This window comes from Zonotrichia leucophrys, chromosome 2 (assembly GCF_028769735.1).
Source record: "Zonotrichia leucophrys gambelii isolate GWCS_2022_RI chromosome 2, RI_Zleu_2.0, whole genome shotgun sequence".
NCBI lineage: Eukaryota > Metazoa > Chordata > Aves > Passeriformes > Passerellidae > Zonotrichia > Zonotrichia leucophrys.
In genome coordinates, this window is record NC_088171.1 from 62745677 (window position 1) to 62760674 (window position 14998).

Consider the following 14998-nt stretch of genomic DNA (forward strand, 5'->3'; position numbering starts at 1 on the left):
GTCTTCTTCCACCAGGAACCCAGGAGATAAGAATTCATTAATGGAATAAACATGAAAGGCTATTAGAGTGCCCCCAGGATTTACACAATATCTTGACAAATTTGACTGTAAGAACAGAAAAACAAGTATTTTTCTTAATTGTCCTCCATTAAAATGCCAGTATTTTTTTGGATATCGTTAGCTCTCACTTTAACTTAATGTCTTCAGTACATGTCTGAGTTTCCCCAAATTTTCCTGTAAAAAAAGTAGTGACTCACATGAAATACAATGATTTTTCACAGCATATCAATACTTGCTGAAAGCCAATTTTGACTTTCAAGATGTACTTGAAACTTCATTCTAAGAATTAATGAGGGAACCAAAGCATGTTACATGAATAAATGACCAGTCAGATTGGCTAAGTTTTGAACATTAGATTACAATAAACCAAGTGAATGGCATGCAAACCAAAGTGTCTCCAGTCTCAGGATGTGTAATACACTGCAGGGGACACACAAAACGACATGAGGAACCTCTGCATAGCCTGCTCAGGAACATTTTGGGATCAGGAAGTCAGACATCATTAAATGAATTATTCCTCTTATTATTATATTATATTATTATTCAGCTCTCTCCTAGCAAGCCAGCAACATCTACACTGCAGTTATTACATGCTTGGCCAAACTGATCAACTTCAATGACGAGGTGACAGGCCTACCATATTGGGGGAGAACAATGGACTTCATTTCTCTCAAGTTTGGCAGGACCTTCAGCATTGTCTCCCCTAACACCACTTGCATAGCATTCAGCAAACTGATGAACTACATAGTAAATAAACAGACAGTGGATGTCAATTCACAGGTGGACTGTAAACTGGCAGAACCACCAGGCTCAGAGGTTTGTGATGTGGCTGGCATGTCCAGCTGGAGGCCAGTCACTTTTTTACTGTGAGGGTAATTGAACAGTTGAATAAACTTCCCAGCGAGGATGTGGAGTTTGCCTCCTTGGAGGCATTGAAAGCTTCAGTGGACACAGTCCAGAGGAGTGAGTTCTAGTTTACACTGCTTTGAGAAGGGGAGTTGGAGTAGATGACCTTCAGAGGTCCTTCCCTTCCCCAATTCAGCCATTCTGTGATTCTGTGACAGCCCCATCTTTGTCTATACCTTGAAGGTATTGGCATACTGAATGTTTGTTGCTTTTATTTGAGGAATGGCACCATCAGTCAGTGTTTCTTACAGAAAGTGTATCAGTTTATTGTAATCTCCTTGACATGTAAGCTGAATTTACAACTCTATTGCCATCCTTATTTTTCCCATTTCTTACTTCAACTTTGCAGAGTGCTCTCTAATGAATAAAGTCTATAGAGTATCTTACACAATGAGAAATGGAAAGAACCGATTACCCTTTATTGAGAAAGAGTCATTTTGGAAGCTGCATTTGTTACCTAGTTCTGTTGCGTCAGCACAAAGACTTTCTTTGTTGCACAGTAGTTTGTCTGCAGTGTGTACCACAGTGTCCTTTGTAAGCATGGCATATATAAGGTCTGGTACTCCTATCCCAGGTTTAGCAACTCTGCATGTTGCCACAGTCCCAGGAGAAACTCAGACAGGGAAAGCCACTTTCAGGAGCTCCATTTTCCTCCTATTTTGTAATGCCATCCATCTCTGGCAATCACCAATGGTCAATATTTCTTTTGTGCCTCTGCCTGCTCCTCCTGTAACTATATATAATGCAAAAGAGTAATTTCCTGATCTGTGGTGTTTTACTACAGGCAGATGCAATTTCTAAGTGCAGTGGTAGGTCTCAAATAAAAGATATATCTGTTTCCCCTATAGTTTTAGGACTTGAGACAATCCACAGATTGGACTCCTAATGCCTCAGTCCTGATTCAGATGTTCCCCTAAACCAATCTTTTTCCATGTCCCCCAGGACAGATGCAACGCTGCCACAATTGTGACACCTCATGTCAGTTCTGAAAAAATTTGCGTGGCTGTTGCAAAGAGATCTCAGTCAACCACCAGAAAAATATCTCACTGAACTTCAGATAGAAGTAAAATTGACACTTGATTGGGGATAAGAGAGTGGCACAGACAGCAGGGGAGAGAGAAGTGCTCGTGAAAGACTTCAGAGTGCAGGGAATTCATTCTTGATGATGAGAAGGCCTTGAGGAACTCAACCTAAAAATTATTGCATTGTTGTAAGAATGAGAAAAAAAAATCACTCATTACTACAAAAGCATCACAGGGCTATTCAAGCACATTGAAAGCTTTTCTGAAAACATGCCTTCTAGTAAGTTTTTGAGCTATGGGATTTTTTATTTTTTTATTTTACATTTCAATTTTCCCCACCATGTTACCTCTTATTTAAGATCATTCTAAATATACATATAAAAATGCATGTACAAATATGTGTATGTATGCATGTGTGTATGCAAGAATATAACCATATGAGCATATGTTTATTTATTTACATCCTGTGTGCATGCATCCAACTACTATAGCAGAATTCTTCAGATGCAGAAATGTTTTGCAATTCATTAATTTTTGCCTTCTTCCTCCACTTGTTGCACCAGCACCAATTAACTTACAGGGACTATTTCTAGTGCAGTGGTTCTCAATTGAGGCAGCAGCAAGCTCAAAATAATTTTAGGCCAATATTTTGACAAAGTTGTGAGCTAAAACAAACACAGGGCATGTGTATTTGTATATGAGGCTCATCCTGCCCAGCACCACTACCCAGGTGCTAAGTGAATCCCCAGCTATAATCCCAGAGTGAAGCAGGATGTTGGGGAGCATGGAGACACAGTGCTCTTCAGCACCCCATGAGATGCATCTAACAACAAGCAAGCCATGCTGCTTGCCAGTGTCTGATGCTGATGATAAGCATCTATGTTGGGAAATGGAGACGCGGCTGCATAGAAAAAGTTGGAGCTAAGCCCCTCTGGGCAGGGATCCCCATCTGTTCCCAAGAACCACACTGCCCCATCCAAGGCTTCAGGGCAGCACAGGGCTGAAACACTCCTGGGAATATCACTGGTGGGCAGGGAACCAAACAGGTCACTGAGCCCTCTTCAACCCACCCAGAGCATGTGCTGAAGTTAGTCACTACCAGTAGCTGCTATATTTATAGAGGGATGTCGTAAGTTTGACGTAAGACACGATTTGTTTTTTCTGTACAGCAGGGCAAAGGTGCCTTTCTCCTCCCCTTCTTCAGTTTTTGGATAAACCCTTACTTGTTTTCACAGGAACATTAGCTCAAATCTGCTGCTACTGTGCACAGCCGATAAAACTATTGCTTGGAAAGACCATATGTCACATGGAAGTACTCAAGAGGCATAAAGCCCCGCTTTTTCCCAATCCTTTCAAGATACGATTTTATGCTCAGTTAAAATGGGAAAGAGCATTATGTTTAATGATAAACCCATTTATTGTGCAGCCACTTTGCTAAATTCTGTCACCAAATTACTTGTTAGTAAGACATTTGGACTGTCTTTAAAAAAAAAAAAAAGTTGTTGCACATCACTTTCTCCTTGTTTATCAGTTGCTATGACAATACTAATGACAATATCACCACAGACAAGGACCAAAACCTTTTACTAGAGAGAAGAAAAGGCAAAATCAGTTCTGAGGAGAAAGTTCCCTTTATTAAAATACTTCTTGTTACCCTCCTTGATCCAGGTAGTTGACCAATATTCAGGGTCCCTACAGGTTGTTTCTGTTTGGAGAACAAATGGATGAGGGAGTGAACTGAGCTTTTTAACGTGCGCCTGTTTGTTTAGAAAGACTGTACACAATGTCCCGTTACTCTGGGCACAGCGGGAGTCAAAACAATAGTCAGTGTTTTCTCTTTTCACACTTTCAAGCTTCTTTTGAGCCACAACTCAAGTTATCTCTCTCTTAGGTTTCTCTCAAGGTCAGGCTACAAGGGTTTTCCTTGCTGGCTCCGGCGCGTCCTTGCTACTTGCTATGTCTGCTTCTCTGATGTTTCTGCTGTCACTTTCTGAGTTGCTCTATTTCATCATATGCCACCTTGTCCCCAGCCTTTGCAGTTGGATCCTGGAGAAGTGCCTCAGCCCCCACAGTTCAGCACTGTAGGCATGTGTGCCGCGGTACGCAGGGTGCGGAATGTTACGGCGCAGCTCCGGGAGTCTCAATGAGGATGTCCCAAAAAGAAGGCAGTTCTTTTCCTAGGGAAAGGAAGCTTTCTCACCCACCATCTTCTGCAGGGTTTCATGGCTGACTTTCAGCATAACACCGAATTTATTTCCAACAGTGTATTTTTGCTCCCTGTCAAATCAGTTTCTCCACAGTAGTGCTATAAGGTGGGGGAGCAGAAAATATGTTACTATTTCCTAACAAAACAGCCTCTGATGCAACTATAATAAAGTTGTGAAAAAGTCCTACAGGAGTTAAACAGATTTGACAGCATTTAATTTCCATAAATTTAGGGCCTGATCCTGCTTTTCTTTTGCTAATGAGTACTAGAGGGAGATAGGGCATGATTTTTTCAGAAAAACTAAAGACAAAAATAATGTCCCAGCAACAAAAGACAGGTGTGGGACTGAGCTGTTGGGATGTTTTTATGGCCAACAGAGGTAATTTCAGCATTCCTGCTCTGGGTTAGACCCACCTTTGCTGTGACCAACAGGTCTCCTGTCCAGGCCTGACTGAGATACACAGACACTGCCTCTGGCAGTAACTCTGCTGCTGGCCATTGGGGCTCTTTGATTGCGACAAAGGTTGCATAGAGCATAATCTCCACTCAGACAAGGAAAGGTCTTTGATTTTGAACAGCAAAAACTCATAATAGTTCCATTTTCTTTTTTTATGGAAACGGACACCAGCCATTTTAATTTATCTCATGTTTATGCTGGGGTTATTAAATGGCACATTCAACACATAAGGAAACTGCTTCTAGTTGTTCTCAGGCAGGACACATCTCTAGTTTTCATACACTTTCTTTTTACCATTTCTTCCATAAACCCAGCTTCCCACCTTCATATTTATGAAGGTTATGGTCTGTGGTGGGGTTCAGTGTAGACTCTGAATGACAAAGATCCTCTGGTATGACCTCATAGACCTCTAACTTTGGAAACAACTCCTTCACTACCACAGATAAATTATAATTATCTGAAGACCCTAGCATCACAAATGATGTCTTTGGCCACATTCACAGCACTAATATAATACTGTGGAACTGATGAGACAGTCAGAAGTTATCCTTCTAGACTGTGTTGCCACCCATTAAACTGGGGTGGGCATGGACCTGTCAGAACTGGTGAACTTCATGCCATGAAAAACCTCTGAATTCAATAGAACTTCATTTAAATGGAATGTCATATGCCAGAACAGAGGGAGCTTGCACCTTTAATTAAAAATCTCATGCTATCCACTCATGCAGCCAGTCCTTAATCCCTAGGAAATGCCCTTTGCTGAGACCATTATTTCTCAATTATTAGACAGTGAACAGTATATATTTAGTTTAGCCTTTGAAACATGTATTTGGTTTAGCCTTGGAGAAAAGGGGATGAGTTTTCTCTGAGCACTGTAGAGGGTAAACATCTCTTTGCATGAAGCATCCTGTTATGGGTATACTGTATGTAAACTAAAGTGAATGATTCTGCTGAGCTTTCAGCAGAAGATGGAGTTGGAATGTTTTCTGAACACAGGTTGCAATAGTCATATCTTCTAAACACAGGTATTCTGAACAGTAGGAAAATGGATTTGGATGTGTACAACTACTGTTTTACAGTAGTTGGATTTGGAGGGCAGGGGCGAGTGGGAGAAATTAATTCTCACCTTAAAACTTTGAAGGAAACAGTTCAAAAAGCTCTAGTAAGATTGTCACAATAAGATCAAAAGAGGCTTTAGGTATTCTCAGGTTTAGAGGTTATTAATTTCTTACATTTTCCATAAATTGATGGTCACGAGGTCAGAGTCTTAGGAAAATATCTCTCTTCTCAAGCAAGTATCTTTAACAATCCACTTTGCAACAATTATTCTCTGTCATACTCTCAGAACAAGGATTTGAGAACTCGTCACCCAACCCTGAACCTGTGGATCAATCCTAGATTTGTACAAACTGGTACATGTCCCAGTCTGATCTAGGCCAGAGGGGAGCACTCAAGCTTATTTCTAAATGAACCTGCCATGTGACTGGTCTTTATGCTGCCTGTATCCTTACACTGACCTTTTGCTGGCTACAAGACAACAGTCAGTCTCAGTCAGCATAAAGCTGGGTGTTGAAGATAACCCTTGAACATTTTTGGAACCAGTGCAAACCCAATGTCAGCACTTGCAGTACAAGTCTAGCTGAGATATATTTTATGGCATAGAGGGAGCACTGGAACTGGACTTAAAGCACTGAGCCACAGCCTCAGAAGCATGCTCTAAATTTAAGGCCTTATGAGGCCATTTTGCCTCCATCTCTCCTTTTGGATGTGTTCCACTTTGCTCACAATGTTTTCACATTCACCGAGTCAGAGAGCATGAGACTAACTCTCCAGTGAAGGGTTCAGGGCACTTGCTGGAGAGGGCAAACACAAGGATTTCAGCACAGACTGAGGCACCTCAGTAAAGTAGAACAACATCAACAGGAGCAACTAGCCACCTCCACCCCACAGCACTCACTGACCTACTTAGCCACATATTTTTGGAGGAGGACTCATGGAGGAGCATTTGAGGTAATTGATATCCCCACCCCCTTGCTCTAGCTGAGACCGCTGACCCTGAGGGAGGAGGGTTCAGTCTCATCCTGTTCTTTCCTACCCAGCCATCACATGTGTATCCCACTCCTTTCCAGGGCAAGTCATAAGAGCTCTGTGGCTCTGGGCTAGTGCAAAAACCCCACAGTGAGGTTCCAAACAGCTCACTGCACCCTCCTGCCTGTGTTCTGCATCCTGCCTGCATCCTTACTCTGTTACTATTTTGTTCTGTTTACGGCACCTGGCTTAAAGCTGCCAGGTACCTTGGCAGGCAGTTTCCCCCTATCCTAACCTGACTGGTAGCACTTGACTGACGAAATTCATGTATCAGGTCAGGATCTCCTTTGTGCTACCCGTGACCATGCTGTCAGGATTAATTTAAAGCTCCACCATGCTTAAAGAGGCCAGATAGGTGGTTTATTCCTTCCTTCATCCTTACACCCTCCTCCCTTTCTATCAGGGAAACTGTTTGTTGCTAAACTAATGTTTGCAGCAGTTATTATCAGCACACTGACCTGGGACTTGCCTTCATCCCATGGAAGCAATCTGACCTTCAGCTTTGTTAGGAGTGATCTAGTTTCAGGGTTTTATTCAGTGTCATATTCTCAGTATTCCTCTTGCTGATCATAAGCAGCTTTTTGGTGAAAATCAGTACTCTTGATACTTAGTTAAAGCCACCTCTTGTTTAACTTCACAGGCCAAAAGCCTCCTCAATCAAAGGCTGTGACCCCTGAACATTAGGTTAGACTGAATAGACTGTGTGTAGTCACTAGTTATAGCAATGCCTTTCTTTGGGAGTAAAATATTAACACACTCCTGTGGGAAAAGAAAATTCTGACTTGATGATAGCATTTCACACTTTCTAAACAAAAAGCGAGGTAGAGCAAAATAAGGCCCTTGTTCTTTTGCTTAGCTATTATTCCTGACTAAAAGTGTTTGCTCAAAAAGTCACTGCAAAATCTTTTTTCAGTCCCATATGCTTAAAATTATTACTGTTTTGAAAAACTGACATCAGCTGCTTGTGCCCTGCTTTGTTGTCTACAGTCTTCCAAAGACCAGTTAGCAAAAGTCCTGGAAACCCCAGTTGTGTGGCACGTGTTTTCTCTTCTCTTTCAGAACAGTTCTATTATTCCACTTTTGAAGGGTTTGATATTTTGTTCCTATACTGATTTAGAAGCATCTGCTAATAAATTGACAGGTTGTGACACCTTCCCATAATTTTAGAGCTTTTTCACCTTAGTTACTGAGTGCTGCTTTTATGGTTTCAGAAGGCTTTTTGTTCACACAGCTTCCATCTTGAGTAGCTCGTTGAATGGGGTTGTCAAGAAAGCTATGTTTCATGTACATTTTTCCTGGAACTGAATTCAGCGTTGCCTACAAAATTATAATTCCTCTGTCTGCAGCAGGTTTCATTCTGCAATGGCTAGCTTTTGATTTCTGTGATTTCTCTCCTGCTAGCATCAAATCTATTTAAAATACTTTCATAAGGAGATTGTTTTTATTGGTTGCACTTGAAATTAATTTTATTCAGTATGTTACCCTCTTTCACACACCTAACAAATCTAGGCTTATTATTTGCTCTGTGTTGTACCCTCTTTCACACACCTAACAAATCTAGGCTTATCATTTGCTCTGTGTTGTACCCAGTGCATTCACTAGGAACAGAATGTCTAAATATCTGTATCCATAAAATGGGAAACCAGTTGTGATTAGAGCCTTGTTACTACTCTTTAACATTTGCATCGTGGCACTACTCAGAGGCCCTGGCGAATGAAGCTCTGTTTAGCTTGGATGTGTGAGTATCTATATGAAAAGTGAGCATGTACTCTAAATAATCATTGGCAGATGAAATAAGTCTTTGCTAAATGTAGCTTGCCAGCAACGTCGTTTTTCTTCGTCTAAGATGTGAACCCCTGCGTTTCTTCTGCCTCCAGGAAGGTGTCATTACAGTGAAGCTTTTTTTCTAGTTTTGGTTGGCAGATTCCTGCTCTATGGCTTACTTCTAAGGGAGGTCAGTGAAAAGTAGCCAGACAAGCAAGACTAATGTCAGCCTGTCGGTGTAAACTGGTCACACAAAGATTAATATTTGCTTCAGTCACAATTAAAAAATAAAATTAAAAAAAAATTAAAAGGGTAAAAAAACCACTAATTTAAAGACTTCACTGTCTTTGCAGAAGTCATTGTTTTAAACTTTGAAATATTTTTTGTTTTCCCTGTCAAATAACCAAAGACAGAAAGTGATAGAGAGCACTGAACAAGGGTCCACAGCAAAAATATCAAGTAAAAATGGTAGGCACAGGTGGGGTCTGATTTTCTGGTTCTGCATGACAACGTTTGAACTTGGGTACCCGGAAGAGATAATCAATTAAGAGCAATCCACTGATTCTTTCCTAAGGCTCACTGAGACTTGCCTGATGTCCAGAAGTCTAAAATCTGTGCTAGGCATATGTTTTTTTCCTCGGCCTTCTTCCATAAGTGTGTCTGTAAGTATGGAAATAGAAACCTGTTTGCTGGGACAATGGATGAGACACAGCACCCATTCAGCCGCTTTTCACCTGGGGCTGCTTAGAGGGGAAGTCTGAAAAGTCAGGCAGAACACCGAATCCTTTTGAAAACCAGGCATGACAAGAACCAGGATCTCTTTTTATCAAAGATTGCTGGTAATATAGTTCAGGACATGGAGGGCAAAAATAGTTAATTTTTCACAAAATTTCCTATTTCTAATTGCAAATTCTAGATACATTTTAAAAACCTGAATGTTGTTGCAAAAGCTAGTGTAAAACAATATATTAATGGCTAAGTTTTAGACAGATATTTTAACACTAAATCTTCACATATTCATAAGTAGTTGGTGCTGTGTGCAGTATTATTACTTATGTGGTAATAGGGCAGTTGAAAAATGGTTTAATTCTACTGGCATATCACTAAGCACTCCTGCTATCTGGTACCAGAACAACTGTAATACTCACAAATCTCCTATTTGTTTTGTAATGAAATAACATTGACAGCCTCAGCATTACAACACAAACAGGAAGCACTCTGTACTAAGAAAGAAGATAGTTATACTAAGTGGATATCATTATCTTTACCTGTCATGAATTTATCTGTTACTAATTGCTTAATAATTTTTGAAAGAACACTTTTAAAAATTGTAAATAAAAAAGTGAAATTTAAAAAAATCTTTCTCATCACTGAATTAGACTTTTAAAATGGTTATAATTTCTGTTTTTTCCTAAATTAAAAAAAAAATCTTAACTATTTCCAGTGAAATTTAAAATCTTAACTTCCCCCAGCTACAAAGAAAACAAAGATTTTTAGTAGCATGTTGCTGATCTTGTTACCTATTTTGTGTTTGGATGGGTTTTTTTGGTGGTACCATAAATAATAGCTTACATTCTAAATACTTCCTTTCTGAATTACATGCCAGGTCAAATTCTGCTTTTATTATGCATTAAGCACTTATGCTAGCTCACAGGAATTTTGGGGTTACTATCTATCATAAAACTGGGACAGATTTTGCAGTCTCCTATCTATTTCATTCTACCTTCCTTTTTTAATGACTTACATTAAAAGCATCGCCTTAGAAACACCACAGTATGATGAACTCTCACATGATTTTTCACATGATGTCCTAAATTACTGGACAAGGACTTTAACAGTACACCCCTGGCGTCTGGAATTCCTTTCCAAAGCATCAATATGGATCAGTTCTATCACCCTCCATGCCAGACAATGTGGGTAAGTTTTAGAAGAAGCTGAGAAGTTGTTTCTTGTTTTGGTTTCTATTACACTTCTATGCAGTGTATAAGTTATTTACGTTATTTATTCTGAGGCATTATTAAATTATTACACTTTCATGTTTTTTCTTGGTTGTTTGGCCTTGTATGATATCTAGCTCTCAAGAGCGGTGTGAGAAGGGATATTTGTATCTTATTTTGTGTTTAGAAGGGGGAATTCTGCTTTGGCTCTGTTGTGGCTGTTGACAAACACTGCCAAGGGCAGCCCTGGCCAGTTAACCTTTTACAAAGTTATGCCAAACCAATTAGAGAAATCCAATATAACTCATCCTCAGCTTCCCAGTTCCCAAATATACCAGTTTTTTTCCCCACAGTATCTTCCTAAGCAAGCACATCAGTACAAGATAACTAACTTGTGTATCTTGATATTTTGCACACCTTTTCTGCTAATATTTCCTTCTCTCACCACCTACAGCTGTTTCCTCAATGCCAACACATATTTTGTAAGATCTGTGGTTGATGGCTGAAAACCCCCCAACCTCCAATTGCTATTTGCGATGTGATTAGACAGGTCAAGTTTAATTTCAGCACCGTGCATGAATCTGTTATCCAATCATCCTAATGATACACTACTCAAACCACCAGTGGGGCTGAGGATGGAAAGAAAACCTTGATTGTAAGTTGTCTGCCAATGATTGGAGTTTGTTATGAAAGAACACTAACGCAATCATCCTTGGCTCCCTTCGCCAAAGGTAGGGAATGTTCACATCTCTTTATTGTCACTAGACCTGGAGCTGTGTGATGGATGAGTAAAGGCATGCCAGAAAGAATGCAGCATTGTGGGAGGGACTACTTTTCCTCAGCGTTAAGGCAAGGGTATATGCTTAATCAAATCAGATTTAAGAATATTTTAAGAAATATTTTATTTTAAGAGTACCATCTTTCCAAATACTTTAAGAAAATACCATCTTTCAGGTAGAAGATACAGCCCCTCCTCAGCTGAATATTGCTCTCTAGGTTATGTAATCCAGCCTGCTGAATCAAGAAACCACCAGTGGCATTTCCAGATAACTTGTTTTGGTTTGCCATTTCATCAGTAGTTGCACGTGCTTGAGGCACTCCCATGTTTAGTGCAATATGCCTCCTTGCAGGAGCACAGCTTCCTGGATGGCACACATGCCTTGCTGCACACCCTGCCAGGGCCTCAGCACCTCCCAGCAAACAGCCCTCCAGACAGCAAGATGTGCTCCTTGATAAGGGAGGAATCACTGCCAGATCAAGGCAGCAATGGTGAGATGCAGGAACAGGCTGAATCAGCACAGGCAGATCAAAACGTCAGCACAGCTGTCACATCTGCGCGCTAAAGTTTCTTGCAGGGAAGTGAAATAGCTCAAGAAGGGAACTCTTTGCCTCCAGTTTTCATAATGCCACTCCAGAGCTGCTCTGTATGCACACTTTGCCTCTTTGAGACTCTTTGGAATGTCTGTTATCCATGGGAAAAAATCCTTTCCCAATACAGACTGTAAGCAGAGGCATCAGAATCAAATAGGAGCATTGGAATACTTGTGCTACAGTGATCTAGAGCCTTTATTTGTAGCTGTCCTTTGACTGCACCTCCCATCCCCGTTTCCAGAGTACTTCCTTGTCCGTGAATGCCCCAAACACAAAATTTGGCACTAAGAGCTGACTTCTGCGAAAACATAAATTGACAGATTACCTTCTTTTTTAAGCCCCATTTATACCATTCTCCCCAGAGCGAAGCACAGGTGTGCAGTCATGTAAGAATAAAATACACTCTCTTTTAAATCACTTTTCATTCCTGTGCTGGGGTTGTCCTGGCTATATAACCTCTGAGTTGCTGGCAGCATAGTCTTTTGCCCACCCAGACTCTACCCAGAACAAACCACATGTGCAATACATTTATGAGAAAAGCTCAGCCTTCAAACACAGAGGAAAAGGATCAGACAACTTCTGGCTCCAAGCAAGGGCCTGCCAGTACTCCCTCCATGACCTTGAGAAAATAACATAATTATAGAATTGTAAAGATTGGAAAAGATCACAGAAGATCACAGAACTCATCTGTTACCACCCCAGCCTCCCCAGTGGTAAAACAGGCCCCAATATCCTATATCAGACACCTGAGCAAACCTAATCATCTCATAATACTAATTCTGTAGTTTTACTGTTTTCATAGCATCTCAGAATGGTTTGGGTTGGAAGGGACCTTAAAGATCAACTAGTTCCAACCCATCTGCCGTGGCCAGGGACACCTTTCACTAGCCCAGGTTGCTCAGAGTCCCATCCATCCTGGCCTTGAACACTTCCAGAGATGGGGCATCCACAGCTTATATGGGCAACCTGTGCCAGTGCCTCCCTATCCTCACAGTATCTATTTTCTTCCTAATAACCAATCTAAAACCACCATCCTTCAGTTAAAAGCCATTCCCATTCCTCCTTGTTCTATCACTATATGCTGTTGTCAAAAGTCCCTATCCAGCTATGTTGCAGGCCCCCATTAGGTACTAAAGGTGCTATAAAGGTGTTATATATAAAGGAAGATGCTATTAAGTCTCCTTGGAGCCTTCTCCCTCCCAGGCAGAGCAACCCCCAACTCTCTCAGCCTTTCCTTGCAGAAGTGCTCCAGCCCTCTGATCATCTTGCTGGTGCCCCTTTGAACTCCTTTGAACAGGTCCATGTCCTTCCTCAGCCCACTCTCAGCACTCCCAGCTTACTAACACTTAACAACTTACTCTCCCTACAACGATGTGGCAAAAACTGACTGGAAAAAAAGGAAAAGAAAAAAAAAAAAAAAAGAAAAAAAAAGACATCCGATGTCTGAGCCTGAGGCTGTAACCTCTTTTCGGTGATGGGGTGCGGGGGAGGATAACCCACACTACCTCAGAGAGCTGGAAAGACGTTCCGCCCATTCCCCAGCCTCACCCTGCCTCCCCCTGACAACAAACACCTCCTCAACACGTCAAGATTCCCGCAAAAACACCCCGAGGGAGAACTGCTCTGGTGCGTGCTTGAATCTCTGGCAACGAAGCGGTGTTGGGTGCAAGAGGGACGTTCGGGGCAATGAGGGATGCCTGGGGCGAGGATGGGTGCTTGGGGCAAGCAAGCTGAAGAGGAGCTTTCTCCTCAGGCCTTAAGGAAAGGAAAGAGCTTTTTTTAACAGGGAGGCAGGTGGATTTCTTTAAAAGGTAAGGGATGGATCCTGCCCGCCCTCCTCGGCGCGGCCCCCGCCGCCCCCCGGCCCTCAGGCGGCGGAGGCGCGGCCGCCGGGCTCCCCCTGGAGGCGGCGGGGGGCGGCGGCGCTGGGAGAGCACCGCGGCTGGGGCGGCCGGGCTGCGGCCCTCGCTCGTTCGGCAGCTGGAGTAGTGGTAATAATAAAAATTAAAGCAACGAAGCCGTTGTTGTGGTTGTTGTTATTTTGCGGAATTCACCAGTACTCGTGGCATGGACAGCCCCCCTTTAAAAGTCAGAAGACTCTGGAACGGCGATAGCTGCCAGCCGGACAGGGCCCGTTGTCTCCCAGCACGGCTTTCCCACAGCAAGCTGATCAATACCGGCCTTCTGCCGGCTAATCCGGATCTGCGTGGGCTTTGCACGCCTGCGAAGTGCGGGTTTGCAGGATCGGCTGCGCTGCTGTTGAAGATAATGGACGGGAAAGGCCAGCCTTCTGGTGTGGGTACCGTGGTGACTTGTCCAGCACTTGCCGACAGCGATGCCACTGCCCCTCCAGGCTCACCTCAGCCAGCAGCCTGCAAAGGAGACGTGTGCTGCGACGGAAAAAAGGGTCTGCAGTCCCTTAATTCGTGTGTTAAACGACATCATGGAGGGGCTGACCATAGGAATAGGCCACAGCTAGATGCATTGGTGGGTGGTGAAAAGGTAAAGGAAGTCTAGGCTTCATCTTAGAATGTATCTACATTATAAATAAATAAGGAGGAAAAGTTTTATTGCTTGGCACAGGCTGATGGTGAGGGTTTAGGCTGTCATAAGCCTCTGCAGTTTGCTCCAGTCCCGCAGAAGCGGGACCTCCAAACATAGATCAGGGATTTCTGATTGATGAATTTCTGGTTATTAGAGAAGCCCTGGCTACTCAGGCTTTTATGAGTGGGCACTGGGTCTGGAATTAACATCAGCAGGGAGTCTGAGAGCAGTGAAACCTGTACCCCCTGCTTTTTGTCATGCTTTGGAGATGTGCTACCAAATCCTTCTCAGAGCAATGTCTGTGTTGCCTCAGTCTTCAAATCCTATTACAGGTGATTAAAATAATCTAGAGTTAACAAATTCCCAAATCACCCTACCCAAGTCCTTGTATGAAAGAAAGGGCATCATTTCCGACAGACTGGATGTGGAAAAATTAATTTCCTGGCATCCAAACATAAGAACAGCCATGCTGGTTGAGACAAGTCCATGCAGCCCAATAGCCTCTCTCAAACATAAACAACAGCTGATGCCTGGGGAACAGCATAAGAGAGGGGTAAGCACACAATGATAGTTCTCTGGCATGCTGTCCCAAACTCCAGCAAGCTGTGGCTCAGGGACTTCCCTGAGACAGATGTGGTATCTT